This window comes from Ctenopharyngodon idella, chromosome 7 (assembly GCF_019924925.1).
Source record: "Ctenopharyngodon idella isolate HZGC_01 chromosome 7, HZGC01, whole genome shotgun sequence".
In the NCBI taxonomy this organism is placed as follows: Eukaryota; Metazoa; Chordata; class Actinopteri; order Cypriniformes; family Xenocyprididae; genus Ctenopharyngodon; species Ctenopharyngodon idella.
Window position 1 is genome coordinate 36,867,705 of NC_067226.1, and position 22,996 is coordinate 36,890,700.

Sequence of the window (22,996 nt, forward strand, 5' to 3'; positions counted from 1 at the left end):
ATTTGTGAATCAGCTGATAGCGGAGCTTGACTACAAGGCCTGCCTGAACTAACGCAGAATGCTTAATTTGTGGCATGGATGTTTAATATGAGCTTGAATTTGGGGGAAGTACCTGTTCTCTGGAAGACATCTTGTTTAGTGCCAGTGCCCAAAACAGGGATCTGTAAGGATCTCAATGACTTTTAGACCGGTGGCACTGACATCACATCTGATGAAGACATTAGAGAGGATAGTTCTACCATACCTGAGATCTATGGTTGGAAGTATGATGGATCCTCTGCTGTTTGCATATCGGTCTCATGTGGAGGACACGATCATCTATCTCCTACATATTGCTTATTCACATCTGGAGAAGGCTGGGAGCGCAATGATTTTATGAGTCTGTTGTGGCGGCAGTACTTTTCTATGCTGTTGTATGCTGGGGAAGTTGAATCAGGATCAGTGACCAAATAGACTCAACAAACTGATAAAGAAAGCCAGCTCTGTTTTAATGGCTGCAACAAACTCCAAAATAGTTGGGATAGAAGCATTATAAAAGAGAAAAGTTTATAGAATATCCAAGTTTTGAAACAGTCCTCAATAAGCAGGTGAACTGGTCAGACTATTGTGATTGGGTTTGAAAGCAGCCTCTCAGTCTTTGCCAGCAAAGATAGGTCATGGCTTATCACTTTGTTCCAAATTTCATGAGATAATTGTCAGACAAATCAAAAGTCACATTTGTCAATGCAAAATTGCAAAATTGCAAAAACAAAAAAAAGGACTTTCACCATACCATGCATAATATTGTGAAAAAACTTAAGGGAATCCAGAGAAATCTCAGTACGCATAGGTCAAGGCAGGAGACCTCAGTTGAATGTCCCTGGCCTTTGAGCCCTCAGATGGCACTGCATGAGAAACTGTCATGCTGCTGTGTTAAATATAGGCTTTTAAATACTATGGAAAACCAGTGTCACTGAACACAGTCTGCCACTGCATCAAGAAATTCAATTTGAATCTCTGTTACACAAGGAGAAATCTATTCATCAATTCTATGCAGAGACGCCAGTGAGTTCTCTGGGCCCGAGCTCATCTAATATAGTCGAAAAACAGTGGAAATGTGTGCTGTGGTCAGATGAGTCCACGATTAAGCTTGTTTCTGGGGAAAAAAGGACGCTGAGTTCGTAGTCCCAAAGATGAAAGGGACCATCCAGACTTTCATCAGCGACAAGTGTAAAAGCAAACATCTGTCATGGTATAGGGGTGCATCAGTGCAAACGGCAAGGGTGACTCGCATATGATACCGTTGACGTGGAGAAGATACCATTGATGTGGAGGTGTATATTGGGATTGTACAGAAACTGTCATCAGGGTGACATCTTTCATGGGAAGTCCATGGTTATTAGATCAAGACAATGTCAGGTCTCATTCTGCATGTGCTACAACAGCGTGATTTTGTAGACACATGTGGATGTGACTGACTGGCCATCAGATCTGACTCCTATTGAAAATGTATGGCACATCATGAAAAGAGGAATCAGACAACGATGACCACTGAGTGTTGAGCAGCTTAAATTTTGTATCAAGTGAGATTGGGCAAAAATTTTGCTTGCAAAACTTCAATAATTAGTATCCTCAATTCCCAAACGATTAAAAAGTGTAATTAAAAGGAAAGGTGATGTGAATAGACATGTGAATGGATGTTGTTTATTTTATATATTTACTTATTTTACTATTTTAGTCATATTACTGTAATGACTTATTTTAATCAATATATTGAATGTTTTGCTTGGACTAATAAGGGGTTGAGTGGCATTGTTTGGTATGATATGTAATGTGATGTATTGAGATGTATAGCCGATAATGTATTGATCGCTGCTGCCGAAAATACAGAAAACAAGTTTGTCAATTAATTATTAAAATGTTAAAAATGTTCTCCTTGCTGTTTTTCCCGACACATTCATAATCATTACTTCTGCCAGTGTGCTGTGGCAAGCTTTGTGCATGCTCTTGAACGCTGATTAGGCTATGTAAGCATTAAAGGCTCTGTATTATGATTTGTATGGCTTATTAATAAATGTGCGATTAACTGACTAATCGCTTAAAATGAACGACTCCTAGTCGACCAAAAAAATCTTTAGTTGAGGGCAGCCCTAGTTTAAGGGTGGGTAAAGGTGTAAGGGATGGGTCAACAGTGTAATTATAAATGTAATTACAGAAATTAATTACATATGTAATTATATGCAGGTATTTTTTAAAACATAAGTACAATGTAAAAACATGTATGTACACAATAAGTGCATTGTATCAAATGATTAAATAAAATGAATTAATGTAAGTACATAGTTAAGGCGTCTTCATTTCCTGTGAACCGACAGCGGGTTTCAGCATAATTAGCAGGGAGTTGTAAACGGAATGAAACTGGAGTAATTTGTCTAATGATTTTGAATGGACCCACATACCTAGAACTGAGCTTCTTGCATGGTTAGCGGAGACGGAGATCCCGGGTAGACAGCCAGACCCATTGGCCAGGGGTGTATTCAGGTGCTGGACGCCGGTGGCGGTTAGCTTGGATCTGTTGTCGTCGTATGGCTCGTTGCAGGTGAATGTGGGCGCGGTTCCATGTTTCTTCGCTCCGTTGTAGCCATTCATTGACGGCTGGCAGTTCGGAGGGCTCTCCCGACCATGGGAACAACGGAGGCTGAAAGCCGAGCACACATTTGAAGGGGGTGAGACCTGTGGCTAGTTTCTGTAAGGAGTTCTGAGCGTACTCGGCCCACATGAGATATCGACTCCAGTCGGATTGGTGGTTGTGACAGTAAGCCCTGAGGAAGCGAGTGAGTTCCTGGTTCAATCTTTCCGTTTGGCCATTCGACTGAGGATGGTAGCCGGAGGTGAGGCTGATGTTGAGTAGGTGGAAGAAGGCTGACCAGACTCTGGAGGTGAACTGTGGGCCCCTGTCTGACACTATGTCCTCTGGCAGGCCATGAAATCGAAATACGAAGTTATACAGAGCTTCGGCAGTTTCCATAGCGGTGGGTAGCTTTGGCAGGGGGATCAGACGGCATGATTTCGAGAAGCGGTCTACAACAGTCAGAATGGTAGTGTTGCCTTGAGAGTTGGGAAGATCTGTGATGAAGTCTATAGCTATGTGTGACCAGGGTCGATGTGGAATGGGTAGTGGTTGGAGCAAGCCGGCTGGCACTTGATGAGAGGGTTTGGTTGTATTGCAGGTTGAGCAGTGAGACACGAAGCGAGCTGTGTCCTCAGACATGGAGGGCCACCAATACTTGTTCTTGAGCAGATGGAGTGTGGCAGTGATACCTGGGTGACCGGAGCTTGGACTGTCGTGAACGTGATGTAGTAGCTTGTCTCGGTGTTGGTCTGGAACATATATGAGTTCTGGCGGGCATTCTGCTGGTGGTGGTGTTTGAGTATTAGATAAGTCTCTGTGGAGATGTCCCACTGGACCGGCGCCACCAGCAGATTGGTGGGGATGATGGTTTCCTGGTTATGGGGCTGTTCGTTACCTTCGTGGATTCTGGAGAGAGCGTCTGCTTTGGTATTCTTGGAACCAGGACGATAAGTGACTGTGAAATGAAAGCGTGTGAAGAAGAGGGCCCATCTGGCCTGGCGAGGATTCAGGCGTTTGGCAGACTTCAAATATTCTAGGTTCTTGTGGTCGGTTAAGACAATGAATGGTAGCTGTGCACCCTCGAGCCAGTGACGCCACTCCTCCATAGCGGCTTTCATGGCGAGTAGCTCGTGATTTCCCACGTCGTAATTACGTTCAGCAGATGAGAGTTTTCTTGAAAAGTAAGCACAGGGAAACATCTTGTTAGAGGGTTCGTGTCGCTGTGAAAGTACCGCCCCAATGCCTGTGCTGGAGGCGTCCACCTCCACGATGAAAGTCTGGTTGGGGTCTGGATGGTGAAGAATGGGAGCAGTGGTGAAACGGTGTTTGAGTTCCTGAAATGCTTGACAAGCCTCGGAGGTCCATGTAAGTGAAGACGATTTTCGACGGGTCATGGAAGTTAAGGGTGCTGCCACGATGCTGAAGTTTCTGATGAAACGCAGATAGAAGTTTGCGAATCCCAGGAAGCGTTGAAGTTCTTTAAGAGACTGGGGCCTCGGCCAATTCAGCACTGCTCTGACCTTTTGATCGTCCATTGCCACTCCCTCCTGACTGATAACGTACCCCAGGAATGATGTCTTTGTCTGATGGAACTCACACTTCTCTGCCTTTGCGTACAGTTGGTGCTGGATGAGGCGGCGTAACAGCACGGACATGTTGGACGTGTTCTTCCATGGAACTCGAGTAGACCAGGATGTCGTCGATATATACCACCACCCATCTGTCCAGCATGTCTCGGAACACATCGTTGATCATCGATTGGAATACAGAGGGACTATTGGACAGGCCGAATGGCATAACGGAGTATTCGTAGTGCCCAGAAGATGTAGAAAAGGCTGTTTTCCACTCGTCCCCCTCTCTGATGTGGATCAGGTTGTAGGCTGAGCGCAAATCCAGTTTGGTAAAGTATTTTGCTTGGCGGAGCTGCTCCAGGGCTGCTGGGACTAGTGGAAGAGGATACCTGAATTTTACTGTGATGTTGTTGAGAGCACGATAATCTATACAGGGTCGGAGACTTCCGTCTTTCTTTTTGACGAAGAAGAACCCGGCAGATGCTGGTGATGTGGATGGACGGATGAATCCCTTGGCCAGTTCCTCCTCTATGTACTTCTTCATGGCTGCAGACTCGGGTTGTGAGACTGGAAAGATTCTGCCCTTGGGTGGTGTAGAGCCAGGGAGGAGGTCAATGGCGCAGTCCCAGGAGCGATGCGGAGGTAATTGTGATGCTTTGGCCTTGCTGAACACCTCATAGAGATCGGCATAGGAAGTCCAGGAACCTCGGGTTTGGGTGGTGTGAGAGAGATGGTACAGACAGGGATGAGAGATTTGGCAGGATGCAGCTCTGATGATAGGACGTGCTTCACTGAACAATCTCTCCACTTCTCCAGGAAATACTGGGATCGTGACGGCGTAACCAGGGCAAACCCAGGATGAGTGAGTGAGTGGGAGAGCTGATGACATAGAATTGGATGGTTTCTTGATGAAGTAATCCGGTTTGCATCTGTAGGTGGTTGGTGATGTGTGTGATTCGGCCCTTTCCAATCGGCCGACCGTCTAGCGTCTCCACTGCCAAGCGAAAAGTACAGGGTGTTAGAGCTAGTTTGTGTTTGTCTGCGAATTCTTTAGAAATGAAGTTGCCAGCTGCTCCTGAGTCTAACAGTCCATCCACGATTATCTTCTTACTGCCACTGATTATTTTAACTGGTACTTTAACACAATGTACAGCTTGAATCGGCTCACTCACTGCTTTGTTGCTGCTTGTGGTGGGTCTCACAGGGCATGATGACTTTTAGTGACCGGACTGGCCGCAGTACATGCAGAGATGACGTTGTGATCGTCGTTCTCGTTCCTCAGGTGTCAGATGGGTATAGCCGAGCTGCATGGGTTCAGAATTCCCCGTGAAAGGAGGTGCTGGAGCGGCCGGGACTCGTGCGGGGCGACGAGATCGCACTAAGTTATCTATTTGAATGGTAAGATCCATGAACTCATTCAGGGAACGACCCTCGTCGCGGCAAGCCATTTCAGTCTGGAGAGCTGGGTTTAAACCACGGCGGTAGAGAAGCTTGAGTGTGTCCTCTACCCAGTCAGTTTGAGCAGCGAGTGTGCGAAAGGTTGGTGTGAATTCAGCGGCGGTGTTGGTGCCCTGGGTCAAAGCGAGCAGTTGTTCGCCCGCGCTGCGACCAGTACTGGAGCGTTCAGATACTTCTAGGAAGCGTTGCATGAAGTGATCAAAAGAGTGAAAACTAGACCCGTCTGACCTCCAAACAGCAGTAATCCATTCCAACACCTTTCCAGTCAGAAGTGAACAGACAAAAGCAATCTTACTTGTATCGGTGGTGTACAGTGCGGGTTGTTGGTTGACAAACAGTGAGCATTGAAGTAAGAAGCCCTTGCATCTGTCAGAAGCGCCGTCGAACTTCTCAGGAAAAGCCAGTCGAGGACTCACAGTGTTGGCGGGCTGCTCTGGAGGGTGGTTGGTGGCGGCTACCGTAACTGGTGGCGGCTCGGCTGGCTGGAGAGTGAGGCCTTGCAGCGATCTCACTAATTCCTTCGTTAGGTTCATCAAACGAGTGAGTCGATGCTGATATACCGCCAGCTGGCTGGCCTGGGCAGATATCTCAGAGGACAGTTGAGCAATGGCTGCTGGATCGCTTCTTGGCGAAGTCTTCTGTAACGACTCAGAAGTGTGTTGATCCATTTGCAGTTTATTCAACAATAAGGGCAGTACAGAAATCATAAACCAGGTAACAGGCAGAGGGTCGAGGCAGGCAGCAGACAGGGTAAACAGAGACAGGCAAAGAGGTCGAGGCAGGCGGCAGACAGGGATAAACAATAGCAGGCAGTCAAATAGGCAGGCAGCAAGAATCACAGTCCAGAATAACAATCCAATCGATAACAGGCAAACAAACAGGAATAAACGCTCAGAAATTAAAACCGTGGCTGATCAAGACTTCGCAAAGAGCTGCGTGTGAGTGTGTGTTTTATAGTGCATGGCTAATGAGGAAATGGCGTCAGGTGCATGCGCGATCAGTCCCAGGTATGTGGGTGTATGGGAAATGAAGTCCAAGTGAAACTAGTACTCGGGAGAGGGCTCCCTCTGGCGGCCCGAGAGATCTGGTGCAGGGGATCCAATCGTGACAATTATATTCAGAAATGGACCATGGTGAACATATTTAGACAGTTTGTGAAACTTTTTTTTTTTGCTTTCAGACAGTTTAATATAACTTTTAAAAAAAGTCCAGTACAAACATTACTGCCATTCATCAATGGCAGCTGTCACAATTGCTAGGCGACAAGAAAAATCCTCTGTAGGCTAGACCGTATCATTTAACAATGCTTGTTCCGACCTTTGTGGCCTTCGAAGGCGTGGCCTTTGAAGTCTGCATCCTTTGAAGGATGTAGCTTCTGAATTGGGACACAGCTAGCTAGGCAGAAACTGCATGTGACCAATGAGAAGTCCTGTCCTTCCCGGCTTGGTACCAGAGGTCTTCTTCTTGCCCTCTAAGAGGTGTCTGGCTGTTGTCCTAGAATCTTTATCTGATCACATTGGACAGTTTGTTTGTATTAGTCCCCCAAGATCCAATCAAAATGTAGCAAACTTTTTGTCCACTATTGCGGACAGAGAGGGGCCCTGCCATAAACTGGGCCCTGGAATGTGCTGTTCCCTAGAAGCAAATCGTTTTGGCTGAGGGCAAAGTTAAGTTTAATTTTTTTTAACTTTACCATTGTACTAGATCGCTGACTTTTGATACATTTGACTGAATTGTTTGCTTGTCTTTATTTCTTATTGTATAACTTCTTCTACTTTGTAGTTATATCTTATAATACCTTATAATTTTATGACGGCTATTATTGATCATTAAAACTGACATTTAACAAAAAGACAAAGGTTTGTGTTTGCCATATTTCATTTTATTATACAGTGAAGATAGATCTTAGTATGCACATATTGCTTGAACCACATATTAATGTTTATATTTTTAAAATGAAAATGAAAAGAGGCAGGGTTGTGTTTTATATATTGTTTTGTTATAAATATACATGCTGTGAAGATAATGCACGCTTTTCCTGAACCACATTTGTGTGGTTATTAATTTGTTTAATTTTATTTTTTAATTTTTTTTTAAAGAAAACAAAAAGAGGTAGGGTGGTGTTTTATAACATATTTCTTTTTATTGTAGCCTAAATATACAGATAACCGGAGTAGCCAGAACGAGCTGCGTGATACTATCAAGAACTTTGCTGTACCATTTGCAGAATTACCAGACTTTCGTCCTCTCATCCCTGGGAGTTAGTTCTCCTGAGTCAAACTTGGCAGTTCTAAGCTACCAAGGACGCAATTCCAAACTTTGCATACTTGGGCTGTAGTATTCCTTATGGAAAGCAAAGCAAATCACCGTCCCTGATTGTTCTCGAGTGTGTCAGCTTGATAACCCACTCAGCAGCAAATTTCTTCATTTCTTAACTTGCGAATGCACATGATCACACACTAGCTCTTTAGGAATGCCATGCCTGGCGTACACTGCTTTCATCTTTTCAATGACTGTTGATGCTGTCTTGTCTTTGATATTCATCACCTCAGGGAACTTTGACATATAATCAACAATCAGAAGAAACGACTGACCTCTGATTTCGAAGATGTCAGCTGCAACTTTTAACCAGGGAATCTCTGGGATTTCATGAGAGATGAGTGGCTCTTTCTGGTTCCTGGGCTGTTATTGTTGGCACGTTGGACATGTCTCGACCATCTGTTCAATATGCTTGGTCATACCAGGCCAATACATAAACTTTCTGACTTGTGCTTTCGTACATTGAGTCCCCTGATGTGAAATGTATAGTTTCTTAAGCATCTGTGATCTCATTGACTCAGGAATCAGGATCCTGTCAGATACCAGTAATATACCATGTTGCACAGCCACAGTGTGTCTAACAGGCCAGTACTGATGAATTGAGGGATCGAGTTCTTTTCTATGCATCGGCCATCCTGTCCTTTGTGTCTCCACAAGCAACTGGAGAGTACTGTCTCTTGCAGTAGCTTCTGTAAGCTGCTTTAGCATGTCTTTACCGAAAGCCTCTGTTGCTTCAAGGGCATATACAACTCTTTTATCACTGAGGTCGTCTGTACTTGAGTGCTGACCTTTAGCAACGGCGTGTGAAAATACATCAGCGATTAACATGTCCTTCCCAGGCATGTATTGGACAATGAGGGCATACTTCTGTAGCTGTAAGAGCATATGTTGGAGTCTCGCTGGTGCTTTGCTCAGTGGCTTCTTGAAGATAGCCTCCAATGGCTTATGGTCCGACTGGACATTCACACTGCATCCGTATACATACTGATGGATCTTTTTGGTCGAGAAAACAATCGCCAGTAGCTCTTTTTCAATCTGGGCGTAGTTCTTTTCTGTATTCGTTAAAATCCTGGATGCATACAGGTGCTGGTCATATAATTAGAATATCATCAAAAAGTTGATTTATTTCACTAATTCCATTCAAAAAGTGAAACTTGTATATTATATTCATTCATTACACACAGACTGATATATTTCAAATGTTTATTTCTTTTAATTTTGATGATTATAGCTGACAACTAAGGAAAATCCCAAATTCAGTATCTCAGAAAATTAGAATATTACTTAAGACCAATACAGAGAAAGGATTTTTAAGAATCTTGGCCAACTGAAAAGTATGAACATGAAAAGTATGAGCATGTGCAGCACTCAATACTTAGTTGGGGCTCCTTTTGCCTGAATTACTGCAGCAATGCGGCGTGGCATGGAGTCGATCAGTCTGTGGCACTGCTCAGGTGTTATAAGAGCCCAGGTTGCTCTGATAGTGGCCTTCAGCTCTTCTGCATTGTTGGGTCTGGCATATCGCATCTTCCTCTTCACAATACCCCATAGATTTTCTATGGGGTTAAGGTCAGGCGAGTTTGCTGGCCAATTAAGAACAGGGATACCATGGTCCTTAAACCAGGTACTGGTAGCTTTGGCACTGTGTGCAGGTGCCAAGTCCTGTTGGAAAATGAAATCTGCATCTCCATAAAGTTGGGTCAGCAGCAGGAAGCATGAAGTGCTCTAAAACTTCCTGGTATACGGCTGCGTTGACCTTGGACCTCAGAAAACACAGTGGACCAACACCAGCAGATGACATGGCACCCCAAACCATCACTGACTGTGGAAACTTTACACTGGACCTCAAGCAACGTGGATTGTGTGCCTCTCCTCTCTTCCTCCAGACTTTGGGACCCTGATTTCCAAAGGAAATACAAAATTTACTTTCATCAGAAAACATAACTTTGGACCACTCTGCAGCAGTCCAGTCCTTTTTGTCTTTAGCCCAGGCGAGACGCTTCTGATGCTGTCTGTTGTTCAAGAGTGGCTTGACACAAGGAATGCGACAGCTGAAACCCATGTCTTGCATACGTCTGTGCGTAGTGGTTCTTGAAGCACTGACTCCAGTTGCAGTCCACTCTTTGTGAATCTCCCCCACATTTTTGAATGGGTTTTGTTTCACAATCCTCTCCAGGGTGCGGTTATCCCTATTGCTTGTACACTTTTTTCTACCACATCCTTTCCTTCCCTTCGCCTCTCTATTAATGTGCTTGGACGCAGAGCTCTGTGAACAGCCAGCCTCTTTTGCAATGACCTTTTGTGTCTTGCCCTCCTTGTGCAAGGTGTCAATGGTCGTCTTTTGGACAACTGTCAAGTCAGCAGTCTTCCCCATGATTGTGTAGCCTACAGAACTAGACTGAGAGACCATTTAAAGGCCTTTGCAGGTGTTCAAATAAACATTTGAAATATATCAGTCTGTGTGTAATGAATGAATATAATATACAAGTTTCACTTTTTGAATGGAATTAGTGAAATAAATCAACTTCTTGATGATATTCTAATTATATGACCAGCACCTGTATGCTATTGGTTGGCCCTCCTGCAGCAGACATGATCCTAAGCCATCTTTGAATGCATCTGTTTGTATGGTGAGTGCTGTGTTGGGGTCATAGTACCTAAGAACTGATGTGATGGTCAGTGCCTTTTTCACTGCAGACAATACCATGTCATGTTCAGGTTGCTGCTGGAATGCAATGTCTTTTCTCAGCAGCTTTCTGAGAGGAGCTGTAAGTGATGCCTCACCTGGGATAAACAGGGCTTGATATCTGATCATGCCTAAAAGATGCTGTAGTTATTGTCGATCTGTGGGTGCTGGCATGCTTACTACTGCCTGTATCTTGCCATCATCTGCTTTCACCCCCTGTGGAGTTATCACATGTCCCATGAAGTGTATATTGAAAGGCGCCTTTAAATAAAATGTATTATTATTATTTATTATTATTATTGTTCACCTTGTACTGAATCTTGTCAGGGTCGAATTTCACATTGTGTTTTTTCGCACTCTCCATAACAGAGATGGGCACTCGAGTTAGTGACTCGCATTTTAATAGACTTGACTCAGACTCGACCTGAAATGACTTCAGACTTGACTCGACTCGACACAAAAGACTAGTGAATATTTTAAAAACAACTCGTCTTTTACCCTTAACTACTGATATAATAAATAAAGAGTTTGTGTTGTGTTTGAATGGTTTTATAATATCAGCGTCACATATATTTCCCTATGAAGCATGACGGGAGCCACCGTGCCTTATGTTCTTTCTTTTTGGTTTATTAAGATGTCAGATCGGCTAGATGCAGAGAATGCGGAAAAACAATTAAAGACACCGGAACAACAACATCAAATTTTGAACATCGCATCCACAAAGGTTAGTCACTTTAACTCCCACAGCTAGCTATTATACTGTGCTGTAACTGCATGGCTTATTTGGATTGCCAGCCTGTTAAAATATGAATAAATAAATAAACAAAAATAAATAAATAAAAATCTAACCTTTAAATCTAGTGCTTTATTTTATCATTTTTTTCGTAGTGCAGCTTTTCTCTTTCTTAATGTGTGTCCAAAAGAGAGAGATAAAAAGAGAGGTTAATTCATTTATTACTTAAAGTTCATATTTTAACATACCGCAATCAGCATGAGTAGTTTTTTACTGACTTAAACAAGGAGGTTTGATATTTTCTGATAATGACTGTCGTCAATAACAACGAAGCTGTATAAAAAAAAATTACTGTATAACAAACTGTGACTCACTGGCGCCATCTTGCGTCCACTTAGCGACTGTATAGAAAATGACTACTGGTGTTGCCAGGAAAATTGTTTTGTACATTGTAATGGATTATAAAGTAACAAGCTGGATGTACATTATCTTAGGACCTTTATTACAAACAAAACAGGTGATAGAAAGATCATATTATTTTGTCTATATAATACAACTAGGATAAAAAATAAGATTTGAGTATGAGATTTTTTTTTTTTTTTTTCTTAATGACTCGAGACTCTACTTGGACTCGTGACAAAAGACTCCAGGCTTGACTCAGACTCCAGATAAAAGACTTGTAACCATCTCTGCTCCGTAATTTTAGCCTAAATGACGTCATGTTCTTGTTCTGTGGCAGATGCGACAATCATGTTATCAGCAACCTTCTATGTCACCGAACACTTCATTATTGTACTGCTGGAAAACTTCACTAGCAGACTTGACACCAACTGGCAGACGTTTGAATCTGTATCTACCACATGGTGTGTTGAATGTGCATAGCAGGGAGGAGTCTGCGTCAAGTTTGATTTGCCAATAGCCATCCATTTCATCGAAGATGGAGAAATTTTTTTTTTTCCAGCAAGCTTACACAGTACATCTTCGATTGTTGGGATTGAGAAGTGTTGGCGAAGAGCAGCTTTATTTAGGTCACGAGGATCCAGGCATACTCGTAATGACCCATTCTTTTTTTCAGTGATGACAAGGCTGTTAACCCATGGAGTGGGCTGGGTGACTGGTGTTATAACATCTGCTTGCAACAGCTGATCCAGTGTGTCCTTCAGTTTGCCCAGCACTGCTAAGGGAATCTTTCTACAGCCATGTATGACCAGGATTGCTTTCGGATCGACATGTTTATGATGTTCACCCGGAAACTGACAGAGTCCTTCAAAAACTGTTGGATTTTGTGCTATCAGCTCCTTTTTGGAGGTAGGATGCTTGATTACAACAGTCTCAAATCTTTTCAGCAGTTGCATCTGTTCACATGCTTCCTTACCAAGTATTGGAATGGACGAGTGTCTGGTGATGTAAAAGGGTAAACAAACTTGCACTTTGGATGTGACACACTGCAGCTTTTAATTTCGTTCCACCATACGCCACCAGCATAGTCGAAGTCGGTTGCAACAACACTGTTTTGTACAGAGACTGATAAATGTCGAGAGGTATAATATTGGCTTCTGCCCCCGAGTCCAATTTAAACTTCAATGTCACATTTCCAATGTCTAAGTCTGTGTACCATGCTTTCTGTACAGAGCTGGGGTTGTCTTTTAGTTCTTCTGTCCCAATGAATAATGAATCAACAGTGACATTTCTTTTGTGTTTAGGCTGAGTGTCTTGTTTTTCAGACATGCACATTAAGGCGAAATGATTATGACATGTAGCTCCAAAGGCTGGACACTGTCATGGAAGGTGAGATTTTCCACATTTTTTGCAGGTGAATGAGTCTATATTTGCCTTTTGCAATTGAGATAATGTTGTTTCATATCTCTTGTTCTGTTTTGAGTCTTTTGTCTTATTTTCAATGGCGTGAACAGTTTTATTCTGCTCTCCCATTGCTTGAATCTGTGTTTTTGCTGCCTCTGCTGCTCTACAAATGTTTTTTCAAGGGTCAGGTTTATTTCTCTTAAGAGCCTCTCTTTTAAACACTGATCACTGATACTGAACACGATCTTGTCTCTTATCATGTCAGATTCCGTTGAGCCAAACTCACAGTATTTATTTAATCAGGCATGGGGTAAGCCCAGAACTTGAAAAACAACATTCTTTCTCGGTAAGCAATACTTCTCCAGTGCAGTTACAATATCTTGCATTGTTTCATTCCCCCCATCTGGCTCAATAGACAGTGAATTGTACACTTCTAAGGTCTCCTCTCCTAAAGCATGGAGTAAAATTTTTACATTCTCACTTTTTGAATCTGATCCTGTAGCACTCAAGTAAATGTTGAACCGTTGAATCCATCTCCTCCAGTTTTCGCCTGTATTTCCCGTCAGGACTAATAGAGGTGGTAGTCTGAACTGATCTATGTTTATTTTTCACTATGGCAGACTCACTAAAGTCACGATGCGCCGACGCGTCTCAGTGCTGTCAAATGCAGGTTCGAGTTCATGAAACGACTCTCTTCTGACACCATGTAGTATTCCTTCTAGTGTAGTGTATTTGATAAACTACACACATGGAGAGGTACGTCTCAAAACCACATACTTATTACTGAACACACACTAGCAGCTCATGCTGCTCACCAGCTTGTGCTTGTGAATCACTCACTCTACACTCCCGGTAATCCCAGCAGTAAAACCAAGGTGGCCCTCTAGTGGAGTCAATATGCAATTACACCATATATGTATATAACACTACACCACAGGGGATTGTAACGATTAGTCCAGACTGAAGGCGAGTTTGATGAACCCAAGTGCAGTTTATTGAAGTAAAGTGAGCAAACAAACAAAGCAACCATTAGACTTGAACATAAACAGACTTGATGAGCAGACTTGACTTGAACAGACTTGACTTGGCAAAGAACAGACTTGACAATCACACTCGCCGACAGCAGGGTTACATTAACAATACACAACAAAGTAACATGGGGAAGACAATGGCTTTAAATACAAGAACAAAGAGAACACATGACTATGGCAACCAATGAGCAAGTGACACAAGGAACATGAGAACCAATGACAGAACAGAACTGAAAACCACATGACCATAAACAACCAATCAGAACATGATACATAGACTAAGGGAGAACATGAGGAGCAAGGGAAGCATGGCACAAACAAGCAACATGAAACAAACTACAAAATAAAAGACATGAAAACATGAACATGAAAACAAAACCCAAAACTATATGTGACAGATCCCCCCCTCTAAGGGCGGCTCCTGACGCCCAACAAAACCAAAATTATACAAAAATTGGTGGAGGGTGGTGGAGCGGAGGCGGTCTTGGGGGAGGGATGGAGGGCCAGGCCCGTGCAGGGGGACAGGACATGGCAATGCCGGGCCCGGGTCAAGGATCAGAGGTGGACCAGGGCCGTGGAGCGTGAGTGGACCTAAGCCGTGGAGCGTGGGTGGACCTGGGCCGTGGAGCATGGGGTCCCGGTGCACTGGAGGACCTGGTCCGTGGAGCATGGGCAGACATGGACTTTGGAGCAGTGGTGGGCCTGGATCATGGAGCAACGGTGGGCCTAGGCCATGGAGTAGTGGTGAGCCAAGCTCCGCATTCGCTGGAGCTTGGTACCCATAGTCCCCCCCAAAAAAATCTTTAGGGGAAAGTTGGGCAGACATGAGGGGGGGTCTGGCGTGGCAGCCGTGGCATGGAGAGGCTCTGGCGTGGCAGCCGTGGCATGGAGAGGCTCTGGCGTGGTAGCCGTGGTGTGACGAGGCTCAGGCGTGGCAGCCGTGGCGTGACGAGGCTCAGGCGTGGCAGCCGTGGCGTGACGAGGCTCAGGCGTGGCAGCCGTGGCGTGACGAAGCTCTGGCGTGGCAGCCGTGGCGTGAGGATGCTCTGGCGTGGCAGCTGTGGCGTGAACAGGTTCAGGCATGGCAGCCATGGCTTGACGAGGCACAGGTGTGGCAGCCATCTCTGGCCGTTGGTCAGGGGCTGGAGTCCCCTCTGGACGCTGGTCAGGGGCTGGAGTCTCCTCTGGATGATGGTCAGGGGCTGGAGCTGATGTGTGAGCAGCCCACACACATAAAATAGCCGTGGCCATAATGGTCAGCGCTGCATCCTCTGGAGACTCTGGTATGGCGGCCATCTTGAGACGAGACCCTGGTATGGCGGCCATCTTGCCACGAGACTCTGGAATGGCAGCCATCTTGGGGTGAGACTCTGGAGTGGCAGCTATTTTATAGAAAAGTCTCTGATGTGGAGGCCATGTTGTGAACAGGACATGGTGTGACAGGCAAGGCGTGAACAGGCCCTGGCGTGGCAGGCATGGCGTGAGCAGGCCCTGGCGTGGCAGGCATGGCGTGAGCAGGCCCTGGTGTGGCATGAACAACTCCTGACATGACAGATGGGGTGTGGAGACACTCTGGTATGGTGGATGTTGTAGGATTGCGGGGCTCCACATCTGCAAGACCCACAGTAAATGATGAACCACTGAGCAGGAAGGCATAATCAATATAATCCTCAAGGGACCAGTGTATTTTCCCTCCAGGCAATTGGGAACGAATCGTTCATTTAACCCAAAACGAAAAATGCCTTTGAGGGCTACATCATTAAATCCCACTAAATCACAAAGTCCACAAAACTCCTCTACATAATTCTCTATAGCCCGGTCGCCTTGGCGGAGACACAAAAGCAGAGAAACTGCTGGGTTCATTTTTGTGGGTCGTGTATTCTGTAACGATTAGTCCAGACTGAAGGCGAGTTTGATGAACCCAAGTGCAGTTTATTGAAGTAAAGTGAGCAAACAAACAAAGCAACCATTAGACTTGAACATAAACAGACTTGATGAGCAGACTTGACTTAAACAGACTTGACTTGGCAAAGAACAGACTTGACAATCACACTCGCCGACAGCAGGGTTACATTAACAATACACAACAAAGTAACATAGGGAAGACAATGGCTTTAAATACAAGAACAAAGAGAACACATGACTATGGCAACCAATGAGCAAGTGACACAAGGATCATGAGAACCAATGACCATAAACAACCAATCAGAACATGACACATAGACTAAGGGAGAACATGAGGAGCAAGGGAAGCATGGCACAAACAAGCAACATGAAAGAAACTACAAAATAAAAGACATGAAAACATGAACATGAAAACAAAACCCAAAACTATACGTGACAGGGACAGATTTACTAACAGCTTGCGCCAGCGCAAACCCTCTTTTGGCATTAAAAAACTACTGTCGGGATTTACTAAAGACAAGCAGTGCAAAATTAGTGCTGAAAAGGGGTGGACTGTGTTGTTTTTGAGGCTGACCTTATTGCATATGTATTTGTAGGAGTTTCCTTTTCAGATGCAAAATTTATGGGAGAAGAGTATTTAAATGAATCACGCAACGTGATTTACTAATGTTTCCGCTAGTCAATTTACTGGTATTTGCGCCATTATTTCACACCTAAAAAAAGCATCTCTTAACCCATTTTGCGACATGGCTGCAATTGTTGCTGCTAGCAGGAGACACCGCAGAGAACAGAGAGCGCATGGTAGAAGGGAGAAAATATTACCGCTCCATGCTATAAACCATAAATTAAACAGAATATTTATTATTCATCAGCAGTAGATCAAAACAATCACTTGGCTTAAATGAGGGCTATTTGGTGACTGCGAACTGCTCTAAAAGCGAGAGCACATAAAATGCACAACAGCACCAGGGGCTTGATGTATAAATGTTTTGTACACAAAAAAGGCACTGAAATGTGCGTACTCAATTTTCCACGCACATATTAGGATTTATAAAAAAATAAACTTAGCGTAAATATGTGCACACTGTACGGGAGCTCTAGACCATGCGTATGCACTCTTTTACTGGAGTGAGCGAAGTAATGAAGTAAACAGAATGATTTTAAATTCTGTTTTCCATTTGAACATTTCAATTTCCACATTTAGATTAAAAATGTGCCACTCTCCTTACTGGCATGCTGTGTTTAAATGTTTTAGCTACAGCGAGGATTGCTTGGTGCATGATAATTCCGCTTTAAATTGTGTTCTAAATAGCAGAACTCATGTAGAGCTCAATAGCAGACACAGAAAATATTTTTGTGCGAATAATGATCAATGACTTCACTTCGTCTAAGCCAGGGGTGTCCAAACTCGGTCCTGGAGGGTTACTGCCCTGCAGAGTTTAGCTTCAACTTGCCTTAAAACACCTGCCTGGATGTTTCTAGTATGCCTAGTGAGACCTTGATTAGCTGGTTCAGGTGTGTTTAATTGGGGTTGGAGCTAAGCTCTGCAGGACAGTGGCCCTCTAGGAGCAGGATTGGACACCCCTGGTCTAAGCAGATAGTCAAGTCACCTTTATTTATATAGCGCTTTTTACAATGTAGATTGTGTCAAAGCAGCTTTACATTGATAACTGGTACATTATTTGGCTGCACATCAGCTCTTAAAAGAATAGTGTCAATGCAGGCAGATCAAAGCACTGTTGAATGTCAAATGTCAAGTGTCCCCAACTAAGCAAGCCAAAGGCGACAGCGGCAAGGAACCCAAACTCCATCAGGTGACATCAGGTGGCAGACAAGTGGCAAATAGGTGTTTAAATGGAAAAAAAACCTTGGGAGAAACCAGGCTTAGTCGGGGCGCCAGTTCTCCTCTGGCCAACAGTGCTTTGTTACGATTCAGGTAGCTATCATAAGTCCAACAGGATCGCAACATTCAAAGTATTTATTCCAGTTCCATCCAATTGAGGATCGTATTCATCACAGCGGTATGGACGGTTGTTGAGGAACTGTGTCGTGGCTGTCGTGTCGATGAGGCCCTCACAGTGGATGATCTAGTTGACTCAATCTCTGCTGATACTTCAGGGCTGCGTTGTGGTTGTGTCAAGGTGCAGGTCCTTGGTCTCACCTGGATACGGCCCGGATCCAGTTGACTACAGTGAACCTCGGGATAACCAGAAAGACTAATATTAGCGTAGATGCCATTCTTCTTCTGATGTAACGAGTACATCAGGCGTTTTAGGAAGTGTTCCCGGTTCCGGCTGACCTAATTTATGCAGCCTAATAATCCTTTAACAGATTTGAAAATATAAATTGGTAATGTGTTATGTGTATGCCAGGTTAAAGAAATGCGTTTTTAGTCTAGATTTAAACTGACAGAGTGTGTCTGCTTCCCGAACAATGCTAGGAAGATTGTTCCAGAGTTTAAGTGCCAAATAGGAGAAGAATCTACCGCCTGCGGTTGATTTTGATATTCTAGGTATTATCAGCTGGCCTGAATTCTGAGATCGCAATAGACGTGAAGGACTATAATGAATTAGATAGCTTAGCAACATAATGGCATAATGACAAACACTGAAGGAATCGCTCGGTGATCGTCCAAAGAATAGATGTACACAGTACTGTACAACCTCTGCTGAACACAGTTGTGCTGTTGGTTTCAAGTCACCTTTATTTATATAGCGCTTTTTACAATGCAGATTGTGTCAAAGCAGCTTTTACAGTGATAACTGGTATATACTTTTGGCTGCATAGCAGCTCTTAAAGGAAATGGTGTCATTGTCCAGCTTAAGTAAATTCAGTATTGATTAATTCCGTTGTACAGTGGGTACGGAAAGTATTCAGACCCCCTTAAATTTTTCACTCTCCGTTATATTGCAGCCATTTGCTAAAATCATTTAAGTTAATTTTTTTTCCTCATTAATGTACACACAGCACCCCATATTGGCAGAAAAACACAGAATTGTTGACATTTTTGCAGATTTATTAAAAAAGAAAAGCTGAAATATCACATGGTCCTAAGTATTCAGACCCTTTGCTGTGACACTCAGATATTTAACTCAGGTGCTGTCCATGTCTTCTGATCATCCTTGAGATGGTTCTACACCTTCATTTGAGTCCAGCTGTGTTTGATTATACTGATTGGACTTGATTAGGAAAGCCACACACCTGTCTATATAAGACCTTACAGCTCACAGTGCATGTCAGAGCAAATGAGAATCATGAGGTCAAAGGAACTGCCTGAAGAGCTCAGAGACAGAATTGTGGCAAGGCACAGATCTGGCCAAGGTTACAAAAAAAAATTTCTGCTGCACTTAAGGTTCCTAAGAGCACAGTGGCCTCCATAATTCTTAAATGGAAGACGTTTGGGATGACCAGAACCCTTCCTAGAGCTGGCCGTCCGGCCAAACTGAGCTATCGGGGGAGAAGAGCCTTGGTGAGAGAGGTAAAGAAGAACCCAAAGATCACTGTGGCTGAGCTCCAGAGATGCAGTCGGGAGATGGGAGAAAATTGTAGAAAGCCAACCATCACTGCAGCCCTCCACCAGTCGGGGCTTTATGGCAGAGTGGCCCGACGGAAGCCTCTCCTCATTGCAAGACACATGAAAGCCCGCATGGAGTTTGCTAAAGATGGTGAGAAATACACAACCAGATGAAAACTCTAAATTATCCAATCTGACAGAGTGTGTTAAAGAAGTAAAACATTGGATGACTAGTAATTTTCTTCTATTAAATTCAGATAAGACTGAAGTATTACTTATTGGGCCAAAAACCTGTACACAGAATCTCTCAGACTACAATCTGCATTTAGAAGGATGTACTGTTACTCCATCCTCGACAGTTAAAGACCTGGGTGTTATATTAGACAGCAACTTGTCCTTTGAAAATCATATTTCATATGTTACAAAAACAGCCTTCTTCCATCTCAGAAATATTGCTAAGATACAAAATATGTTATCTGTTTCTGATGCAAAAAAGTTAGTTCATGCTTTCATGACGTCTAGACTAGATTACTGTAATGCATTACTAGCTGGTTGCCCTGCTTCCTCAATAAACAAGCTACAATTAGTACAAAATGCAGCTGCTAGAGTTCTTACCAGGTCAAGAAAATATGATCATATAACACCAATTTTATCATCTCTACACTGGTTACCTATTAAGTTCCGTATCGATTATAAAGTACTGCTAATGACCTACAAGGCTCTAAATGGTTTAGCTCCTGTGTACTTAACCGATCTTCTATCGCCCTACAATCCTTCACGCTCTTTAAGATCACAAAACTCTGGACTTCTGGTTGTTCCTAGGATAGCTAAGTCCTCTAAAGGAGGGAGAGCGTTTTCACATTTGGCTCCTAAACTCTGGAATAGCCTTCCTGATAATGTTCAGGGCTCAGACTCACTCACCCAGTTTAAATCTAGATTAAAGACACATCTTCCTTAGCCAAGCATTCACATAATGCATCTCATATCAGATCAATTGCACATGACTATCTTTGCTTAATGTTATGAACAGCAGCTATGCTAATTATTCTCCATTTGCTTTTCCGTTTTACAGGTGACTAGAGAGTACATCAGTTTTAGTTTGGATCCAGCCTCTTAAGAAGACCTCAGATGACCAACACTTTTGAAGAGACCGCGCCAACTCCTGCGAGGACTTCAGAAGATGCAACATCTGGATCAACACGCACATTCGCAAATTTCTATATATCCTAATTATTGTTAATATGTAATTCATTTTTCCAGGAGCTCTTTGCTTCTACCTTCAATTAAATTGCTAACAGTGATTGTAAATTAATTGCCTAAATTATTACATTATTAGCTAACTGCATTCTCCAAATTGTAATGTTGACATGCATTCTCTGTAAAGCTGCTTTGAAACGATATGTACTGTGAAAAGCGCTATACAAATAAATGTGAATTGAATTGAATTGAATTGAAAATAAGACTCTGGTCTGATGAGACCAAGATATAACTTTTTGGCCTTAATTCTAAGCGGTATGTGTGGAGAAAACCAGGCACTGCTCATCACCTGTCCAATACAGTCCCAAAAGTGAAGCATGGTGGTGGCAGCATCATGCTGTGGGGGTGTTTTTCAGCTGCAGGGACAGGATGACTGGTTGCAATCGAGGGACAGATGAATGTGGCCAAGTACAGGGATATCCTGGACAAAAACCTTCTCCAGAGTGCTCAGGACCTCAGACTGGGCCGAAAGTTTACCTTCCAACAAGACAATGACCCTAAGCACACAGCTAAAATAATGAAGGAGTGGCTTCACAACAACTCCGTGACTGTTCTTAAATGGCCCAGCCAGAGCCCTGACTTAAACCTTCTCCAGAGCATCTCTGGAGAGACCTAAAAATGGCTGTCCACCAACGTTTACCATCCAACCTGACAGAACTGGAGAGGATCTGCAAGGAGGAATGGCAGAGGATCCCCAAATCCAGGTGTGAAAAACTTGTTGCATCTTTCCCAAAAAGACTCATGGCTGTATTAGATCAAAAGGGTGCTTCTATTAAATACTGAGCAAAAGGTCTAAATACTTAGGATCATGTGATATTTCAGTTTTTCTTTTTTAATAAATCTGCAAAAATGTCAACAATTCTGTGTTTTTCTGTCAATATGGGGTGCTGTGTGTGCATTAATGAGAAAAAAAAAAAAAAGAACTTAAATGATTTTAGCAAATGGCTGCAATATAACAAAGAGTGAAAAATTTAAGGGGGTCCGAATACTTTCCGTACCCACTGTAAGAATCAATAGCTATTAATTTAGTTAATTTATCTATATCAGCACTGGAGTAAACAGTGATGTCATCATCCAGCTCAGTTCAGTTCGCATACAATGGTGTCAATGCCGGCAGATCAAAGCATTGTTGAATATCAAATGTCAAGTGTCCCCAACTAAGCAAGCCAAAGGTGATGGCGGCAAGGAACCCAAACTCCAAGAGGTGACATCAGGTGGCAAACAGGTGTTTAAATGGAGAAAAAAACCTAGGGAGAAACCAGGCTCAGTCGGGGGGCCATATTCTCCTTTGGCCAACAGCGAACAGTGCATGATTATGATTCAGGCAGCTTTCATAAGTCCGATTGGGATCGCAACAGTCAAAGTATTTATTCCATTTCTATCTAGTTGAAGATCGTATTCATCACGCCGGTATGGACGGTTTGTTTCGTGCACAGACAGTAGCCTAAAGATAAAACCTTTTGTGGTCTTCCCAATATTATGAAAAATACCTTTGTATTTGAAGGATAGATTTTGAAGGAAACAGTAAGATATGCATGTTTTATTTTTAAAATGTTTTGTCAGTGACGCGTTGAGTCAGTCAATTATTTAAAATGCAAATATAAGGCCTATCCGTTTCCATTGAAATGTATATAAACATCCTAAAATATATGTTTACCTTATAGGCAAAATTGCATAAATTTGATTTGTTTAAAACAAATAAAAATACTATTTGGCCAGTGGAAAAGAATGAGAGTAACTCTTCATTGAAAACTTTCTGTGAACAGTATTTTGCATACTCATTTTTCCACGCACACATCAGGATTTATAGAACTAAGCGTAAATATGTGCGCACCGTACGGGAGCTCTAGACCATGCGTACGCACTCTTTTACTGGAGTGAGAGAAGTAATACAGAATGATTTTAAACTCTGTTTTCTATTTAAACATTTCAGTTTCCACATTTAGACTCTAAAATTATGAAATCATTATCCAGACGTTACAACATTTTTATATTAATTTAAATATAAATAGGCCTATCTGTAGTGGATGCGCTGCTTTTGAACACTTTTCTTGTGGGATGCTGTGTTTTAATGTTTTAACTACAGTGAGGATTGCTTGGCACATGAT

General features: G+C 43.1%; 1 long non-coding RNA gene across 1 annotated transcript; it reads left to right on the forward strand.

Moving 5' to 3' along the window:
- Positions 1–11,857: 11,857 nt before the first annotated feature.
- On the forward strand, positions 11,858–21,315 carry LOC127516531 (uncharacterized). The gene is made up of 3 exons (XR_007931009.1): positions 11,858–12,686; positions 13,103–13,166; positions 20,704–21,315. It is a non-coding gene; the product is annotated as an uncharacterized LOC127516531 (long non-coding RNA).
- Positions 21,316–22,996: the final 1,681 nt, after the last annotated feature.